General features: G+C 36.8%; 1 long non-coding RNA gene across 3 annotated transcripts in view; it reads left to right on the top strand.

Moving 5' to 3' along the window:
* The window catches only part of LOC134759704 (uncharacterized), a 515,755-nt gene that overhangs the window by 416,064 nt on the left and 82,661 nt on the right, over positions 1–17,030 (top strand). The window lies entirely within an intron of this gene.

Genomic DNA, 17,030 nt, shown 5'->3' with positions numbered 1-17,030 from the left:
GCTGCTTCTCAGGGAATGTTTCTTTGATTTCCTTTTCTTTTTAAATTGGTCACCATTAATTCTAAACTTTCCTGGCATTTTCTAGGCAATAAGAAGAGGGAAGGGAGGAGCTTCTGGAGGGGGATTCTGGCTCTTTCTGCAAAGTGTTCACAACTGGTTGTCCATTTTGAAACACATTCTGCCTGCATACAAAGAGATCACCACCATCTTTCACATTCAAAGACAATTGACAGTTGGTCCAGTTGCAGGAAATAAGGGTCACAGCAATTTCCATAAGGGGCAGAGTTAATGTGATTCTGGCCACTCTTAATACTGCATGAAAATACCAAGTTTTGTGCAAAAAAATCAGCTTATTGTGCCCACCTGTATCACCAGGAAAGGAGAACCCACAATCTCTTTTTGGAGACCTAAAAATCTAGGGTGGCTAACTCATTTTTATGGGACAGTGGCTTCAAGCTTCTCATTATCATCCACTTAAAAGGTTTATTGTGAAGCTCATAGCATTTCTCCTGAGCCAGTTAGAGTGGAGAGAGTGTGTGGAGGAAGAAAATTGTTTCTTAGGAAATTCCGTGTTGTAAATAAATTACTTTTAAAAGGCTATTTAATTTATTTATTTTGGCAAAATGCAATTTTAGTTCCAATGCTTGGAGATATTTGGGGATTTCTGCTTCATGAAAAAATAACAGGACCTCATGGAAGTCTTTTGCTTGTCGGTTTGTTATTTTTCTATAGATTCCTTTCTTTTTTTGGTATACATGAGCCAGTATTTCCTACGCATTCATCAAATGTTGATGAATAGTGTATTAATTAGGATTAGGTTCAGCTGCTAGTAACAGAAAAAAATGGCAGTGGCCTAGAAAGAAAAATACATGCTTACATTCTTTTGACATGAAATTCAGCGTGAATGAAGTCCAGGGTTGTTATGGCTGCTCTGCTCCCTCATGATCTTTCATACTCACCACTCCACTACTCCCAGACTAGAATCCTCAGCCTCATACTATCCTGTGTCATTGATGATGCAGGCTAGAAGATACAATAAGGGTGATAAAGAAGAGAACACAGGAAATATTTTTTTTCTTTGAGAGAGAGAGAGAGAGAGAGAAGGGTGGCCACCCTACACTGCTAGGATGCTGTGAAATATAATTTTAATTCTGTGGAGTCCTGATTGAAGATTCCATTGCTATGGAAAAATGGGAGAATATATATTGTAGCATTACTAGCCTTCTCTTTTGCTGTCCATTTCCCTGATAGAGACATACAAACACAGCAGAGGGGATGTAGGGCAGTTCCACCTGTTATTTCTTCAAGGGGTAGTTTGGAAAACATGGTAAAACTGCCAAACATAATGGAATTGGCTACATGAAGTGCAAAATAAGTTACCATTATGTGTGTTCTATGAAACTGTAAAATTTCTAGATGTCCTCAAGTAGAAAATACTGAGCGAAAGAAAACTGTGTGCTGTTTGGCATAGTTCAATTAATGAGTTTTATTTTACCAGGTTGGCATTCTGAGTACCTCACTTAAATATGTTTGTTTATGTCAGGACTTGCTATGATTCTATAGCTTTTGACACAAATGTTATACTCTCCTTCAGTAGTTCCCTGTTTTGGCCATGGTAATTTGTGGTTTTATTTGTGGCACCTGAGATTATTTGAAAATTGTATCAACAAATTTTGTTTGTTTCTCCCTTGTAATTTCTTGGTGCCTGTGTCTCTTCCTCTAAGTCTTTATCTACAGCTTGTGATCCAGTCTGTTCCATGACTAGTTTACAATTGTTTTTGTTTCATTTTGGCTAAACTGGACAAAAGTAATCTGTGGTGTCCCTTGGTCAGGAGAAACAGCAACAGTATGATCAGGACCATGGACAGCGACACTCAAATTCCAGGCTCTAACTCCACACTTCTACAAAAGCTTTGTTTCTGTGTTTGAATGTCCTAACCCTGAGGCAGCAGAGATTCAGGTGAGAGAGTCTGGAAGCGGACAGCACTAGGGGAAAAAGTGAGGAGTGGCTTCCTATATAGCTCCCTACCCACTTCCTTCTACGCTTCTTCACCCTCATCCCCACCTCACCAACCAGAGAAGTTTCTCTCCTGAACTCCCCAACCTCTAATTAATTTCCAACATCTACCTCTATTACCAAACTTTGGGAAGTATGATAAACTTAAGATGGTTTCTTATAATTTACTCGGATGAAATTTATTCAACATTTGGGCATCTTACAGGTTTTAGTTTGTTTTCAATTCAAGCGTATGAATGAAGCACAATTCAAATTATTTGATATATCGCCAGGATTAAGAGGAATTCCTGGAACCCTGAGTTACTAACTCTTGTTTGTTGCTCACCTCAAGTGCAACTTGTTCTAATGATTCTGATTCATTCCTTCCACTCCACACTCATTCTTTACATAGTGACACCGTAGACCAAATCCTTATTTTGTAGATAATTAATTTAAAGCCCAGAAAAATTACATAATAAGCTCAGCTACATGGAAGATTCATTCAGGTGCCTTGAGCCTGAGCCCAGTTTTCTACTGGCAGATTTAAGCATGAATTTCTTGTTTTCTGACCCCAGACCCACCACCAATCTGATCTATTCTAACACATCACTTCTTTGAGACATAAACATTAATTAGGTATAAGATGGCTATAAAACATAGTTTATGGTTACCTTGAAAAATTATCTAGCTCAACTACCTCACAGACAGATTTTTCAACCACATCATAGCTTTTACATTATTATCTATTACCTCTCACTCTTCCATTTTGCACATCTTCCTTTGAAAATAGAACTTTTGAGTGTCACATGCTGTCTATTCTGAGTGAGCGACCTATTCTATCTGTTTGGACTTAGCAACTGGATTCTGATGAACTATGAACCAAATGCATCCCTTGTCTGGAAGCTCTCATTCAGATGCTTTGAGCCTGAGCCCAGTTATCCAGAGCCCCTTCCTTGGGCTCTCTTATTAGATGCATGCCTTGGCTAATGGTGATTAGTACCAATGTGTGACTGCGTGTGCTCACATCTACTCTAAAGCTGACCTAACAGAGACTTTTTGTAAATTTTCCAATTTGGAAAACTCCCAAATGGAAGACTGACAGAACTCTGGGGTAGGCATGATTTAAAAAAATAAAATCCAAGGAAATTTAAAACACAACATAGTCATTTCACTCTTAAAAAAAAAAAAAATCAGTGCAGTGTCCTGGCGTGTGTGGTTGTTTTCCTAATTGATCCTCCTTTTTGCTGTTTCTTTTCTCTCTCTCTCACTGAGGGCCATATCTAACCACATCCACCCAGACTTCATAAGAATGCTGAGTTGTCATGCAAGAGTTTTACCTCACACTGGGGAGATATTAGTTGATAAGTTCTACCTTGTTCAGATTTATTGCTTTAGCATATTTCATGCTAAAAATATTTTTTCTACCATCTGCTAAGATTAGCACTCTAGTGGTATAATAAATTTACTCACCATGTTTCTGTGATATACTTTGGAACCAACTTTATACTTTATTCAGCCTAATTGAAAATAGGATAAGATAAATGATGCACTTTGAATTTCTCTCTCAGACATACCATTGTTCATTACTTCAACAGAAGATGAGCACATCTGATGGTAATTTTAGTGGTTCAGTAAAACAAAAGTTCCCATGGCAAAAATACAGCATTAGCCATTGTCATCATCCAGTAGAGTCTTGTAAAAAATATTTAATATTGTTGTGCCCTCAAATGAAATATTGTTTTTCATTTAAATACAAAGCTGCTGGCCATCTTTTCAAAACATGCTATGAAAAGAAATATATTTCAGTGGAAATATGGGACTTGGTATTCATTTACATCTGAGGCTCAAACTGAAGGCCAAATTTAGAATTTGATATATTCTTGGCTTATTGGGAAATTTGGATTTCCTTCTCTTATTCAGTCTTCTTAGGCTTGAGTTGTTTAGACCATATTGAAAGAGAAGAAAGAATATGTTAGGTGCTTTTTATGTTAGATTGTTATCAATCCATACCCTTGTATAGTTTCCTCTAACTTTGATCCTGGGCTTAAACATGAGACTTGTGTTGGCCCAGAAGACCAGTAAATGTGATGCAAGCAGAGGCTTTAAAAATATTTGCAGATTGGGACTTGGAGCAACGTTGCCATGTAAAGAAGTACGGTCTGCTGGAAACAGGTGGCCCAGCTGACAGATAGCACCAAGTGCTAGACATGTGAATGAGGCCACCTTAGATTTCCCAGTCCTTGTTGAGCCACCAGATAACTATAGCCGCATGAATGACCCCTGGTAAACTAGCAGAATTCTATAGCTAAGCTCAAGCCAAATAGTTGATCCACAAAACGATAAGTAAGTAAACTTCTTTTTATTGACTTATGACTTCAAATTTTTTAAAAAATTAAAATTGTGATAAAATGCACATCAAATTGTCTTAAATATAATTCAAAAATGTCCAGGGTTGTTTGTTATGCAGTAATAAATAACTGATGGAATACATAAACCCATTCTGTACTGCCAACGGATAACTTTGTGATTAGGATCGAGAATAATGGAGACACTAAAGCCTAGATGAGGTTGTAGTTATGACTGGATGGAGGTTGCTAAGGAGACAGAAATGTACTGGAAGACCAGGAGAAGAAAAAAAATAGGAACAAAATGTATTGATTATTACTGTTTATAAGCATTATGTGCCTCAGTTTCTTCATCTGTAAAAAGAGGATGATAAGAGCACCTATCTAATGAGGATTCAATAATCCACATAAATCACCCAAACAGGTTTGGTGCTTGGCACAGAGAAATCATGCAATAAGTATAAGCTGTTATCATCCTGGGGAAACTATTAGCATATGCTTGATCAAGTTGGAGAAAAGTCTCCTTGCAGCCAAGATATTAGTGGCCCATGAAGTGAAGACACAATGAACAAGAGTGATTAGACTTTGTGATTTTGGATTGGTTCACAGATAATGAGCATGTCATGGCCCACCTGCAGAGAACTGCTTTCAGATTGTCCACTAGGCCCTTTCCAAAGTCCTCTATAGGAAGATTAGTTTTAAATCAAGTTAACAATGCACTAGAATAAGGTTTTCAAAAGAAACAATTTACTCTTCAAATTACCAATGTGAACTATCTCTATACCTTCAGACACCAGAAAAGAAAAATAATAACACATATTGTAGCAGGAAAAAAATCTTTCTATCCAGTCCTATTTCTGATGCTCAACCATTTCCTCAATGTAGAAATAACTATCAAAAACTATCAAAAAATTAATGTTATGCAAAATTATTGAAAATAAATAAAATGTAGGTATTTAAACTTTCTCATGTTAACTGACACTCTGGTGACAAGGAGATGGCAGGAGTCTGTATTTGACGATGGGTCTCTGAGCATAAGCATATTCAGCATTTCCTTCCTTCCTTCCTTCCTTCCTCTTTTTGTCTCTTTCATTCCTTCCTTCCACTTCCTTTTTTCTTCTTTCTTGTGGGTATTAATGACTAGGAGAGAAGAGGGGTATATGTTTATTAGAATGTTATCATCTGCTGTACTGTTTCTGACTTTATCAGTCATTAAAAAGTGAAAGCACCACCTTTAGCCTTTCTATAGCCTCTGCTTTATTATGTCTTCAATTTGGGAAACCTTTGTAGGAGTCAGATAGAAGACCAAATGCTGCTTATTTGTAAAAGCAGCACATCACGATGATCAAGAGACTGGCCTTAAGGTCTAAAAAGGCTGAGTTCAAAACCACACAAAATACTTTCTAGGACTCTGACACTGGGCAGGCTAATTAGTGTCTTTGAGGCTCAGTCCCTATCTGTTAAATAAGGTTAATAATTCTCACCTCAAAAGGTAGTTGAGATGATTAAATGATCTTTATATGCAACATGAATGGCACATAAATAGTGCTCAAAAAAACACTGAGGATATTTATCATTTTCTGTGATAGAACATGCTGGGCTATGTCATGAAATTTTATTCAGCCACCCACTCTGTCCACCTACTCTACATTACTTGTGACAAACTGGTGTAGCACAGCTGACCAGGGATAAGGTTAAAACCATGTCCATGCATCAGCACAGACTTCACTCCCTGCTAACTTCAAACTTAGGCCCCAGATGCTATCACTCTGACATCTGGGTCTCACTGATCAACAGGCTATATCTGTGCTTTTGACCTTTAGCTGGTTTTTTCAAATGAAAAGCAGCAGAAGCAGCATTTAGAATCATCATGACATGTTATAGTTTGAGAAGACACTAGAGATGATTAGCCCAATCATCTCTAGTTCTTTTTTCAAATGCGTATTATCCAATAGGGTAGCCACTAATCACATGTAGATACTGAGCACTTGCAATATGACTAATCTGAATTGAAATGTGCCATAAGAATAAAATATACACCAGACTTTGAAGTCTTGATATGAAAAATAAATATAAAATATTAAATAATTTTGTATTAATTACATGTCAAAATGATAACATTTTGGATATGTTAGATTAAATAAGATATTAAAATTAATTTTGCTTTCAATTTTTTTAATGTGTCTACTAGAAAATTTAAAATTACATATGGATTCACATTTGCAGCTCACGTTGTGTTTTTATTGGGCAGCACTGTTTCAAACAAAACAAATTAGGCATAGAGATGTGAAGTGACTTGCCCAAGATAGTTCAGCTTTCATCAGCAGAACACAGATATGATTCCAGATCCCTTTGCTCACAGCGTTTCTCTCAACATGCAACCTTCTCCTGCTAATTTTTTTTTTTTTTGAGACTGTAGAGTTGGGTCCCTGAAAACTGAAGTTTCTTTGGAAAACACTGCCAGCACCTCCTCTGTGACCAGCTGTGCTTTTTTTTCTTTTTCTTTTTTTTATTGCACTGCCTTGGAGACTGTGCTGCTGTTTTCCATTTCTTGCGTCAGTTACAGAAATTGGTATTGTATCTAAAACAATTGCTGTTATTAACAGGTTAAGCTGCTGGGATGTTAAAATAAAGGCTGCCCAGCTTTAGTGCATTTTGTTGTAATCATCTCCCAGATGCCTTGTCAGAAATCAATTCAAGTTCAAAACTGGCTGGAATTGGGAGGTCAAGGTTTTGGCAGACTAAATATTTTATCTTCTGCTCGTGTCTGGAGCTTTTAGAGATGTGGACTGGGGGCTCTTTTCTCATACCCCATCTGGACAAAGATGGTTGGCTTTGCCATTTTGCCCAGGTTAGGACAAGGTTAAAATCAATTATAATCAATTATTAAGAGTCTTCTGTGGCTGCATTGCTTAAAAGGGGATTTTAAAAGTTCCTCAGTTCTGAAACATGCATATCTTAGTTGCTACTGGAGATGTTGTTATTCTAGAATGTCAAATACAGATGTTATCAGCATCAAGAATAAATACGAAGAATTTCTACTTCCTATTTCCTTGATACCTATGTTTCAGGATAATGAGAAAAGCCTAGAAAGACTGAGATAATCATCATTCCTGCATCAAGTTGAAAAATTTTGTTACCTTCTTATATGTGTTAGACTATTATAACTTTATTATTTGGTTACATTGTCAAATGATTTCTTAGGAATTTACTGAGATGCTCTCTGCAGTTATGTGATCATTTGCTGTGTAAATGCACATGTAACTGCTCAATCTAAGGGAGGTTCAAAGAATCATAGATTTGTAATTGCATAGTAATTTTGAGACAAGCTAGATCCAGCCCTACATTTTATGATAAGGAAACTGAGGCTTGGAGAATTTAAATGACTTCCCCTAATTCTTACAGCTATCCAAAGGGAGAATTGTATCTCTTAGTTCCTAAAAGCATGTGTGGTCCCTAAACATTGAAATGAATATTTTCATTTTATACAATATTTTCATACACTTATAATTTTCTTCACAATGATTTGAGAAAAAAATATTCATACAAAATGAATATCATTCTGAACCTTAGACCAAGACATGAACTCAATAAACAGAATATAATTTTAAAGTGTTCTCAAAAGGTCACTTAGCTTTATCCTTCATCTCCTTTCCCATGAATGGAAATCCCTTGTATTTTCAGGTTTAATACAGACCCAGTAGCTGAGGGTTCAAAATGCTGCCAGAAAAAAACATTCCATTTTATTTACAGTCTGTTTAGAAGGAAAACTCCAGCAAATATACCATAATTTCTCTGTAGACATGTTCAATACCAGTTATTGAATGGTGAGTGTGGACTATGTTCTTTGCTGGTATAGGAGGAGCCTGGCATTAACAAACACTGACATATTTTCATAGCAAGTTCCTCATCCTTGTAATATACTGAAAAACAACAAAATAAAAACTTGCTATTTTTAATTTGAGGGAAAAAACCTCATGGATTTATGGGGGGGCATACGATTGAATATTAACACTTGGTCATCTCTCCATCAGCAAAATGAAGTCCCTTGTATTGCTTGCTTACTTTCCTCCAGCTCATGTTGGCAATAGAACTGAAGTATAATACATGTAAAGCATTTGATGAAACTAAAATTAGAGGGTCACAGTTAGGGTCATAGGAATCATAATCGTGTAGAAATCAATGCAACATTACATAGTGGTGGTGAGAACACAGCTTGGGCCCAGACAGACCTGGTTTTGTGTCTGGTTCCACCATCACTGGCTGTTTGGCCGTAGACTGGTTACTTACCTTCTTTAGCTTCAAATTCTTCCTGTGAAAAATGGGGGTTTCGATTATGCTTACCTCATGGAGTTGTTTGAAGATTAAATGAGAAACTACCTGAAAAAGACTTATAAAGCTTGGTGTACAGTCAGCTTTCAATGTATCTAAACTATAATGATGACAAATTATCACCGCTTATAATGGCAGTCTCAGTAGCAGCAGCCACTGAGTGGTAATATGTATATTCCTATTTCTAACATTGTATTATTTTCTTTGGGATCCATATGTACACATACAGGATAGAATTGCTTCAATGTCTGTTCAGATCAAAAGTTCTGGGTGAATTTCTTCACCTTGGTTTATTTTCACAGCAACACAATTCATATGACTGAACCCTTCAAACCTTTCTCTGTTGAAAGAACGCATCGTTCATTTGGATCATTGGTTCGATTCTAAGAGCAGTTTATTCACTGCATGTGCACAGAAAACCCAATTCTGATATTCCAAGTGCTAATTAATTGGTAGAAATTTTTACTCTTTGTTTCTGCATTGAATCTAAGTTTGTAGCACATTGTGTTAGAGCAAGCTTTTAAAACCTTTGAAGTCCGCCCCCTGGGCAGCATGACGCCATGGTTAAAGGATATGTCAGGGTTATGGAGTAAGACGGACTAGGGAGTTTTGCCATTTATGGGCTGATCCTTAGCAACGTCCATTCACCTACCTGAGACTCTGATTCTTCATCTATAAAGCAGAGAGGATAAATACTTACTTCCTAATATCATTTTGGGTGTCAAAATTAATACAATGCAAGTAAAACTCTTAGCACAATGCCTGAGACATAACACGTTCTTCTTAAATGGCGACTACTATTTAAATTTTTACGTTCTGTATTTATACAAGTCATAAAATGTGATATTTATTTCAGGGCAGTGAATAAACACTCAGATTATATCCATTCATTCATAGTGTCAGTCCACAAATACTGATTGATTGATAACTTATCTGTAGCAGATACTGTGCTAGACCTGCAGGAAAATGGTGAGCAATAGAAACATTCTTAGAAAAGAAATAGTAGAGCTCTGGGGGAGTGTGGCGAGAGAGAAAAAGTAAACGAGTAATTTCAGTAAATTAATTATAGCATCATTGCTTATTAATTCCCATTGGACTTGGTAGCTACTTTGGCTTGTCTCACTGTAGCTAACAGCTCAGAAGATCAGGCTCTGGAATCTCTGGATTTCATGTACACGTACTTTGCTTCCAAGTTATGCAGACCTTTGCCCTTTGTTTACATAGTTCCTTTGTCCAAACATCTCAAAAGCACTTAAAATTGGCCCAGAAACCTAGTGTGTAACTCCCTAACTTACAAGGGAAACTAAAAATGTACTCTACCTGTTAGAGTGTTGACATAGTGGCAGATAAAGAAGCTCGAGAAAACTACCCTGTGTTTTCAAAGGTACCCTGTGATGTCCTGTCCTCTATTTTCCCTTGCCTGGGTATAGTTTCTTCTTAATTGGTTTTGCATCTGATAAGATGAACATTGAACATTTGCAGTATGTTTGTCGTCTGTTGCCAATTACAAGCTACTGATCTTCAGCAGGGCCTGCCATCTTTGCATTCAGCACAGCCTTCCCCCATTCTATTTGGATCTACTGGCTTAGTACCAGATATGGAAGCGTATGAAAGAGTAAAGGAGAATAAATAATCCTGTTTCGTTTTCTTGGAGCAAAAATGTTTCGGAGGAATGAGTACCCCAGAGGTCCCCTATTTCCTTTACCTTTGTGAAAGGAACACCCTGTGCTTTAAATAATGATTCATGTGGTATGCACCACATCCAAAGAGTAAACGCAGAGATGAAAGCTTCTATTTATTCTGTACAGTGAAAATAGAAATCTGGAAACAGCATCTGCTTCTCATTTAAATGTATTTTTTTCTAATTATTTAGATGTATAGAGGCATCAAGCCAGGTTTCAATCAACAAGAAAGGTCTTGTGCTATCTAAACAAAATCTTATGCCTGAAGCCACTGGTCATAACACTTAAAATGGCTTAAAGACCTCAACAGGGCTTTTTATGCAAAGTAGTTGTATAGCATGGGTCATGAACAAATATGTTATTTTTGCTTAAAATTTAATCTGAATATATGGAGAAATATTGCTAGAAATATATTTCCTGATCCCTAAAAATAGCAGGTAATTAACCTTGGCTCAGAGTCACCTTACCTTTTGAAGAATAAATCCTGGAATCATGACTTTTGTGTCCTATTTTTAGTGGAGAAGAAAAAAGACTAGAGCTATGGATGATTTGATTATATGGATTAGTTATTAGGAGCATTTAAAAGAATGCAGTTTTTCAAATATCAACTTATATAATTATGGCTCCCCCAATTCCACGACTCATAAAATAGGAGACTCAAATAAAGAAACTCTGGTTTTCAGAAACTCTGAAGCTATTCACAATTACCCATAGGTGAATAAATATACCACAAAATTTAGAAGAAAAAGGAATCAGACATTTTGAGGAAAAGGGTCTTGAGAACCAACAAGCTTTTTTAACATCTGGATGTGGGAGCCCAGCCTGTGTGGTAGATCTGCAACTTCCAGAGAGGTCTGCTCTGCACAGATGATCCCACAGTAACGATGAAGATAGAAGCAAAGGAGTGTTTGAATGAGGACAAGAGATGGCTGGCCCAAATTGGTTTAGAAATGGTATTTGCAAGGCACTGTTAGAAAATGAAGCTACCCCTTCATTTTGGGTTAACCCCTTCTGTTTACCCCTTCCCTCCATGAAGATAAGGCTTTTAGTATTTTTTTTTCCTTTTTTTTTTTTCTATTCTTAGGTACACTTAGAATTGTTTCTATGTACAGTTCTAAGCTCAGATTGACTTAAGAGAAGTTGATCTCCTGTCTCCTAATTATTCTCCATGTCAACTTCTGGCTGATTAGAACTAGAGGCTGAAAGGATGTTGATTTGGGGGAAATTGTATTTTCTGTTATTTTTCAGATAATTTTTAGTCTGCTCTGTAGATGTAAATTGAAAAGATTTTTTTTTCCTTTTTAAAACTTTCTCTCTTTCTCTCTCTCTCTCTCTCCAGCTTGCCTACCATACCTATTTTAGTCTCATTTTACTAGCTCTCCAACCTACTGCACTCATGACCTTCTCTGATATATGATAATTGAATTTAGGACAAGAGTTTACATTTTTATATATTTTTTTATGATTTATAACCTGCCTAATTTCAAAAAGGATTTGAGGCAGCAAGAGTAAATGGCACTGGGAGTTACATGGATATTTTTACTCTGCATTTGGCCCATTTTCTTTTAGGCTGCATACATTTCCATAACTCTGAACAAGGATCATGTTTGGATGACCTTTTGTCCAGGGTAGAATTCACAGATTTGCAGAAGGTAGAAAATGAATACCTCAGTATTTACAAAATCACCAGAGGCACATCTGAATGAATTAAATATTTCTACTATTCCATTTTTGGTAATGGTACTAATTATATTGTTTTGTACTTAAGAAATGTTTCCTCTTCTGGAGGGGGAAGAGGTGGGGAAGATTTAAAGTACCTCTTAGATTGCTGTGTGACTTTGGGAAAATCACTGATTACTCTGAGTTCACCATTCCACGTCTGTTAAATGGGGATAATAAACCAACAGCATGTTTATTATGAGGTCATTGTGAGGATCAAATGAGATAATGTACCTGTAAAAGCTTAGAAAACAATAAGTCACTATGTATTATGCAGTCAGTGTGGGCGAATGCTTTATTTACTTTGATCTCAGCCTCATACAGTGAGAGAGACCCAGCCCTAGCTCTTCGGGATGCTCTAGGAAAAGTGCTTCATTGTGTTTGGGCTTTATTTATTGAATGCATTTGAATGAGTGATCATTCTAAGAGCAGAAAGTCATTCAATTTGATTTCACAATAGGGTGATGGGTGAGCCTGGAAACTACATTCTCAAATGCATTATCCCGAACACAGGAAACAAAACCACTTTTTAAAAGTGACTCATCTTTAGTATCTCATAGCAGTTTTGAAATACTTCATTCATTCATTTTTATAGCAAACTCTTAATTGAGAATGTCATTAACCACTTTGCAGAGAGAGGCAATCATGACCTGAAAAATTAAATGGAGTAATTTACAAATAGGCTTTTGTTTGGCTAGGTTTTTGCTTATTCAGGACTTGCCTTTAGACTATTTTAGCAACATATGCTCCCCTTTCCCCACCCCATTGGCGGTATGTATTTTAGGTGCCTAATACATACTGAAAATGAAAAATAGTTTTCGTATGTTGCTTTTTCCTGGTCCACATTGGAGAGTCCTTGTGACCCTTTTATTCTCAAAATCAAACACTATCATTTTCTTTCTTCAGAACATTTTATCTTCTCACCTTACTGTGTGTCAAAATTTCTTCGCATGTGCGCCAGACAGGTATGTTATGAATGAATGTACATTGGGTCCACTTCCAGCTTTTCTTCGTGAAACCAACTTTGACTGAAGTCCACAGTGAGTTTCCTCTCTTAATTTCCTTACAATTCATAGTCTCAATAATTTAACACTTTAAAAAATATATTCCCTTTCCCTTCTTTTAAAAATATTTTGTCCCTTCTCCTCCCTGCCCTGACTGTATTAGAAGCTATCTGCAGAGGGCTGACTTCTAAGTCAGATAAACTAGAATGAAAGTACTGCCATTTACTAGTTGTGGCATCTGAGGCACCTGGGGATGATAATAATAATAATTACTTTATAGGGTTGTTGAAGAGGGTAAAAGAGGTAGGTTATATGAAGCATAAAACATATTATATGGGCTCATTAAATTCTTGTTCCGAGATTAATTTACTGATTCTTTTCTAGGCAAAGCTTTCTTTTTAAGGAGTGGAGGGAGAGAAAGACCTCTCCTTTTTTAAAACCAAGGACACACGTCCCCAGTTTTTGTCCCCCAAACTTATGGCCCCTTAAACTATTGAAGATTTTGTGAACTTTCATTTAATTTCATTCTTGAAGCTTAGTCAATTGTTTATTGCTTTCAGATCATTTTTCTTAATAGACATTAATTGAGCTCCTATTATGTGTCAAATACTGTACTTGACACAATGAAGAAAATTTCTATTAACTTCTAAAATCCCTGTCTGCAGATCTGTGAAATAATTTTTTGTGCCATGGATTCATACAGTATTCTTCCTTTCCCCATGTTCCCCATATGCCATCTTAAAAATTAAACTTAGGCAAGGGAAGAAAATATCTATGGAGAGAACCCAGTGGATTATAGCATTCAAAGTTACTTTCAACAGGCTGAACACCTAGGATACTGTTTGTGCAAGGTATGAGCCATGCGTAACTCATGTCATCCTATAGCTATTATGCTTACATTAACACATTGTTGTATACAAGTAACTATGCCTTACATCACATCATTTGAGCCGCTTTGTCTTTATTGTATTATTAATAGATGTAGATCCACCACTTTAACTCATAGTCACCATAGTTTACCCCATTTTAAGTTTGTACATGCAATCCATTTAGTCATAAAACACATTGTTCCAAAAGCAATATTTAGCTAGTCTAACAGTATTAACAGTCTACCACCAAAAATTCCTGACAAATTTGTTTTTGTAAAGGTCAGAGGATTCATAGTTTCTAACTAGGATAAAGCAACTTACTTAGATTTACAAGACAAAAACAAAGCTAAAACAAGTTTGCCTTGATGATACCAAAAACAGTAATTGCTTGTCTCTTCCCACTTGTAGTAATGGATAGCAAACGGATTATTATTGGCATTGGTAGTTTGATCGATTTTCAAATTGGGAGATACAAGCTAGTCACTTGTTCCTCAAATTGTGGTTTATGAGCCTGCAGCACTGGCATAACATAGGAGCTTGTTTGGAATGCAGAATTTCAGGCCCGCCCTAGAGCAACTGAATCAAGATCTGTATCTTCACAAAATACCCAGGTGATTTTTACACTCTTTATAAATTTTTTGAAGCGCCATTCTAATCCACCTTCATCTCTGTCCTCCTTTAAGAAATGAGAAAGTTCAAACTCAGAGTTAGTGTAGAGCTAAGATTAGAACCTCAGCCCCCTGACTCCAAGGTTACTGCTCTCTTCTGTGCTCAGAGCAACCTCAGTAGCTTCTGAGTACAGTGTGGAAGTGAGTGACTCTTGCCCACCACTTGATGTTTGGTGGTCTAGTAAAGTAGACTGCAAGATTAGAGAATCACCTTCTCTTTAACCCCCATTCCTTTTCTGTGAGAAACTATTTGGCTTATCACCCCCTATGGCCTAAATCCTCCCAAAGAAGAGTGAAGCCTTAATGAGGCTAGAACCCTCTTATTGTCTTGAATTTTAGATGTTTGTCAGCATCTATGACAGGAATTTTACCATCTGACATTCTTTCCCTAACTCACAGCTCATGGTTGTGTAGTGCATCTCCATTCATACGAGGAGGATAGAAAAAGCTGAGCCAAACCCTGTTAACAAAACAGTCCCCTGAAGAGCTATAATATTGCTCAGTGGTAATATCATCCCTATGCATTTTATCTTGTACATGAAATCTGGACTAATTATCATTTTCTCATATAGTACATTTTAGACCATTGTGTTTTTGTGTCCCTGCCTAGTTCATTAAGCAGGGTTTTACGGCTCCTCCAGTAACAGGATTGCTATTGACACTTTCATTAGACCCATAATTCAAATGCTTGTCTGCCTTCCAAATGGAAGCCTCTGAGTCCAGAACCACAATCTGGCCACCGACCGTATGTTGGCTTTTAGAACTGTCATAAACTCATCATCACATTCAAGTTCTTGAAGGGTCAAAATCTGCTTTCTTGGTGAACTGTCTTCATCCAACAAACAGTCAACGTGTTCTCCAAGAATAGTCAGCCAATTTTTCTCTGTCGCTCTCTGAAAACTCTTCCAGACAGTTCTCAGTGTGGTATGACTATAGCACAAATAATCAGTGTCCACATTTAAATATTAATTCCCTTATTTATTCATTCATTCAATTATTTTTACAATTTAAGACCAATATACCAAATATTATGGCAGTTGCTGTAGTGATTTAAAGATGAATAAGATGGTATCTGCCTTGGAGTTTCTCATAGTCAGAAGATATGTATATAAATCACTACGTGAAAAATTTTACTTCCAAGTTGCCAACAATTGGAATGGCGATGATTGTAGATTTCTTTGCTCTAACTAATGGCTATTATCAACACTGGTTCTTTACCAGTGGTTCAAATGGAGATAGACTCGACTAGACTAAGTAGAACTATATATATATATATGAAATATATCACAGAATATAACCTTAGGAGCAAATGAAGCCAATTCCCCAGTAACACAGCTGATGCGCATTAGAGAGAAGGTGGGATTGGATCAGAGACAGCAGTTGCTTTAGTGATCAAGAAAAACAGTCTTTCATTATCAGTAGGATTTTGATTTTCTCTCTAAAAAGTTCGAGAAGAAGTTCAATGAAAATGTTTGATTTAGTTTACAATAAACTTTTTAGAGGTGCCTCCCAGACATCAAAAATTTTTGCTTTTGGCTGGGCACAGTGGCTCACGCCTGTAATCCCAGCACTTTGGGAGGATGAGGTGTGTGGATCAGTTGAGGTCGGGAGTTCAAGACCAGCCTGGCCAACATGGCAAAATCCCATTTCTACTAAAAATACAAAAACTAATTGGGGGTAGTGGCACATGTTTGTAATCCCAGCTACTGGGGAGGCTGAGGCAGGAGAATCGCTTGAACCCAAGAAGCAGAGGTTGCAGTGAGCCAAGATTGTGTCACTGCACTCCAGCCTGGGCAATAGAGCAAAGACTCTGCCTCAAAATAAATAAATGAATAAATTATACTTTTAATTTTTGCAGAAGTAAATATCTTGAGCAGGAAGTCTGAGCAGATTATGTACCATCAGTGTGCAAGAGAAGATTTTAACCTTTACGGAAGACTTTTAGTGATTTAATTAAACAGAAAATTGTAGATCATATTTTTAAATGTACAGTTAGATATGTTTGGTTTAAACGACTGCTGACTGGGTACTGTGGTTTTGCTTTCTGTCCAATTAGATCAGAGAGAAAAAAAAATTGTTTTTGGGTGCCTTCATCTTCCTTACATCTATGCCTAAAAAAAAAAAAAAAAAAAGAAAAGAAAGAGGAAAAAATGGAAAAGACAAAAGTATAGGCTGGTGCCATTTATTCAAGTCTTTTCATGGGTTTTGACTTTACCTGAGCACACACATTGGATTACCTACCTCATTAGCTTTCTTCCAGCCAAACCCAGAGCAGCTTTCCTGAAGTGGAAAGGTCGTTTTCTAGAGTGGACTCAGACTGTTGAGCAGAGGAAGTGTGTGAGGCTGGACTCCACTGCTGATTGGAGTAATGTGGCTTCGTTTTGCAGTAATATTGCTGTGCTATTGAAAAATGAC

The sequence above is a fragment of the Pongo abelii genome, chromosome 12 (assembly GCF_028885655.2).
Source record: "Pongo abelii isolate AG06213 chromosome 12, NHGRI_mPonAbe1-v2.0_pri, whole genome shotgun sequence".
Lineage (NCBI taxonomy): Eukaryota > Metazoa > Chordata > Mammalia > Primates > Hominidae > Pongo > Pongo abelii.
The sequence above is the reverse complement of the archived record's forward strand: the minus strand, read 5'-3'. Positions and strand labels throughout refer to the sequence as shown.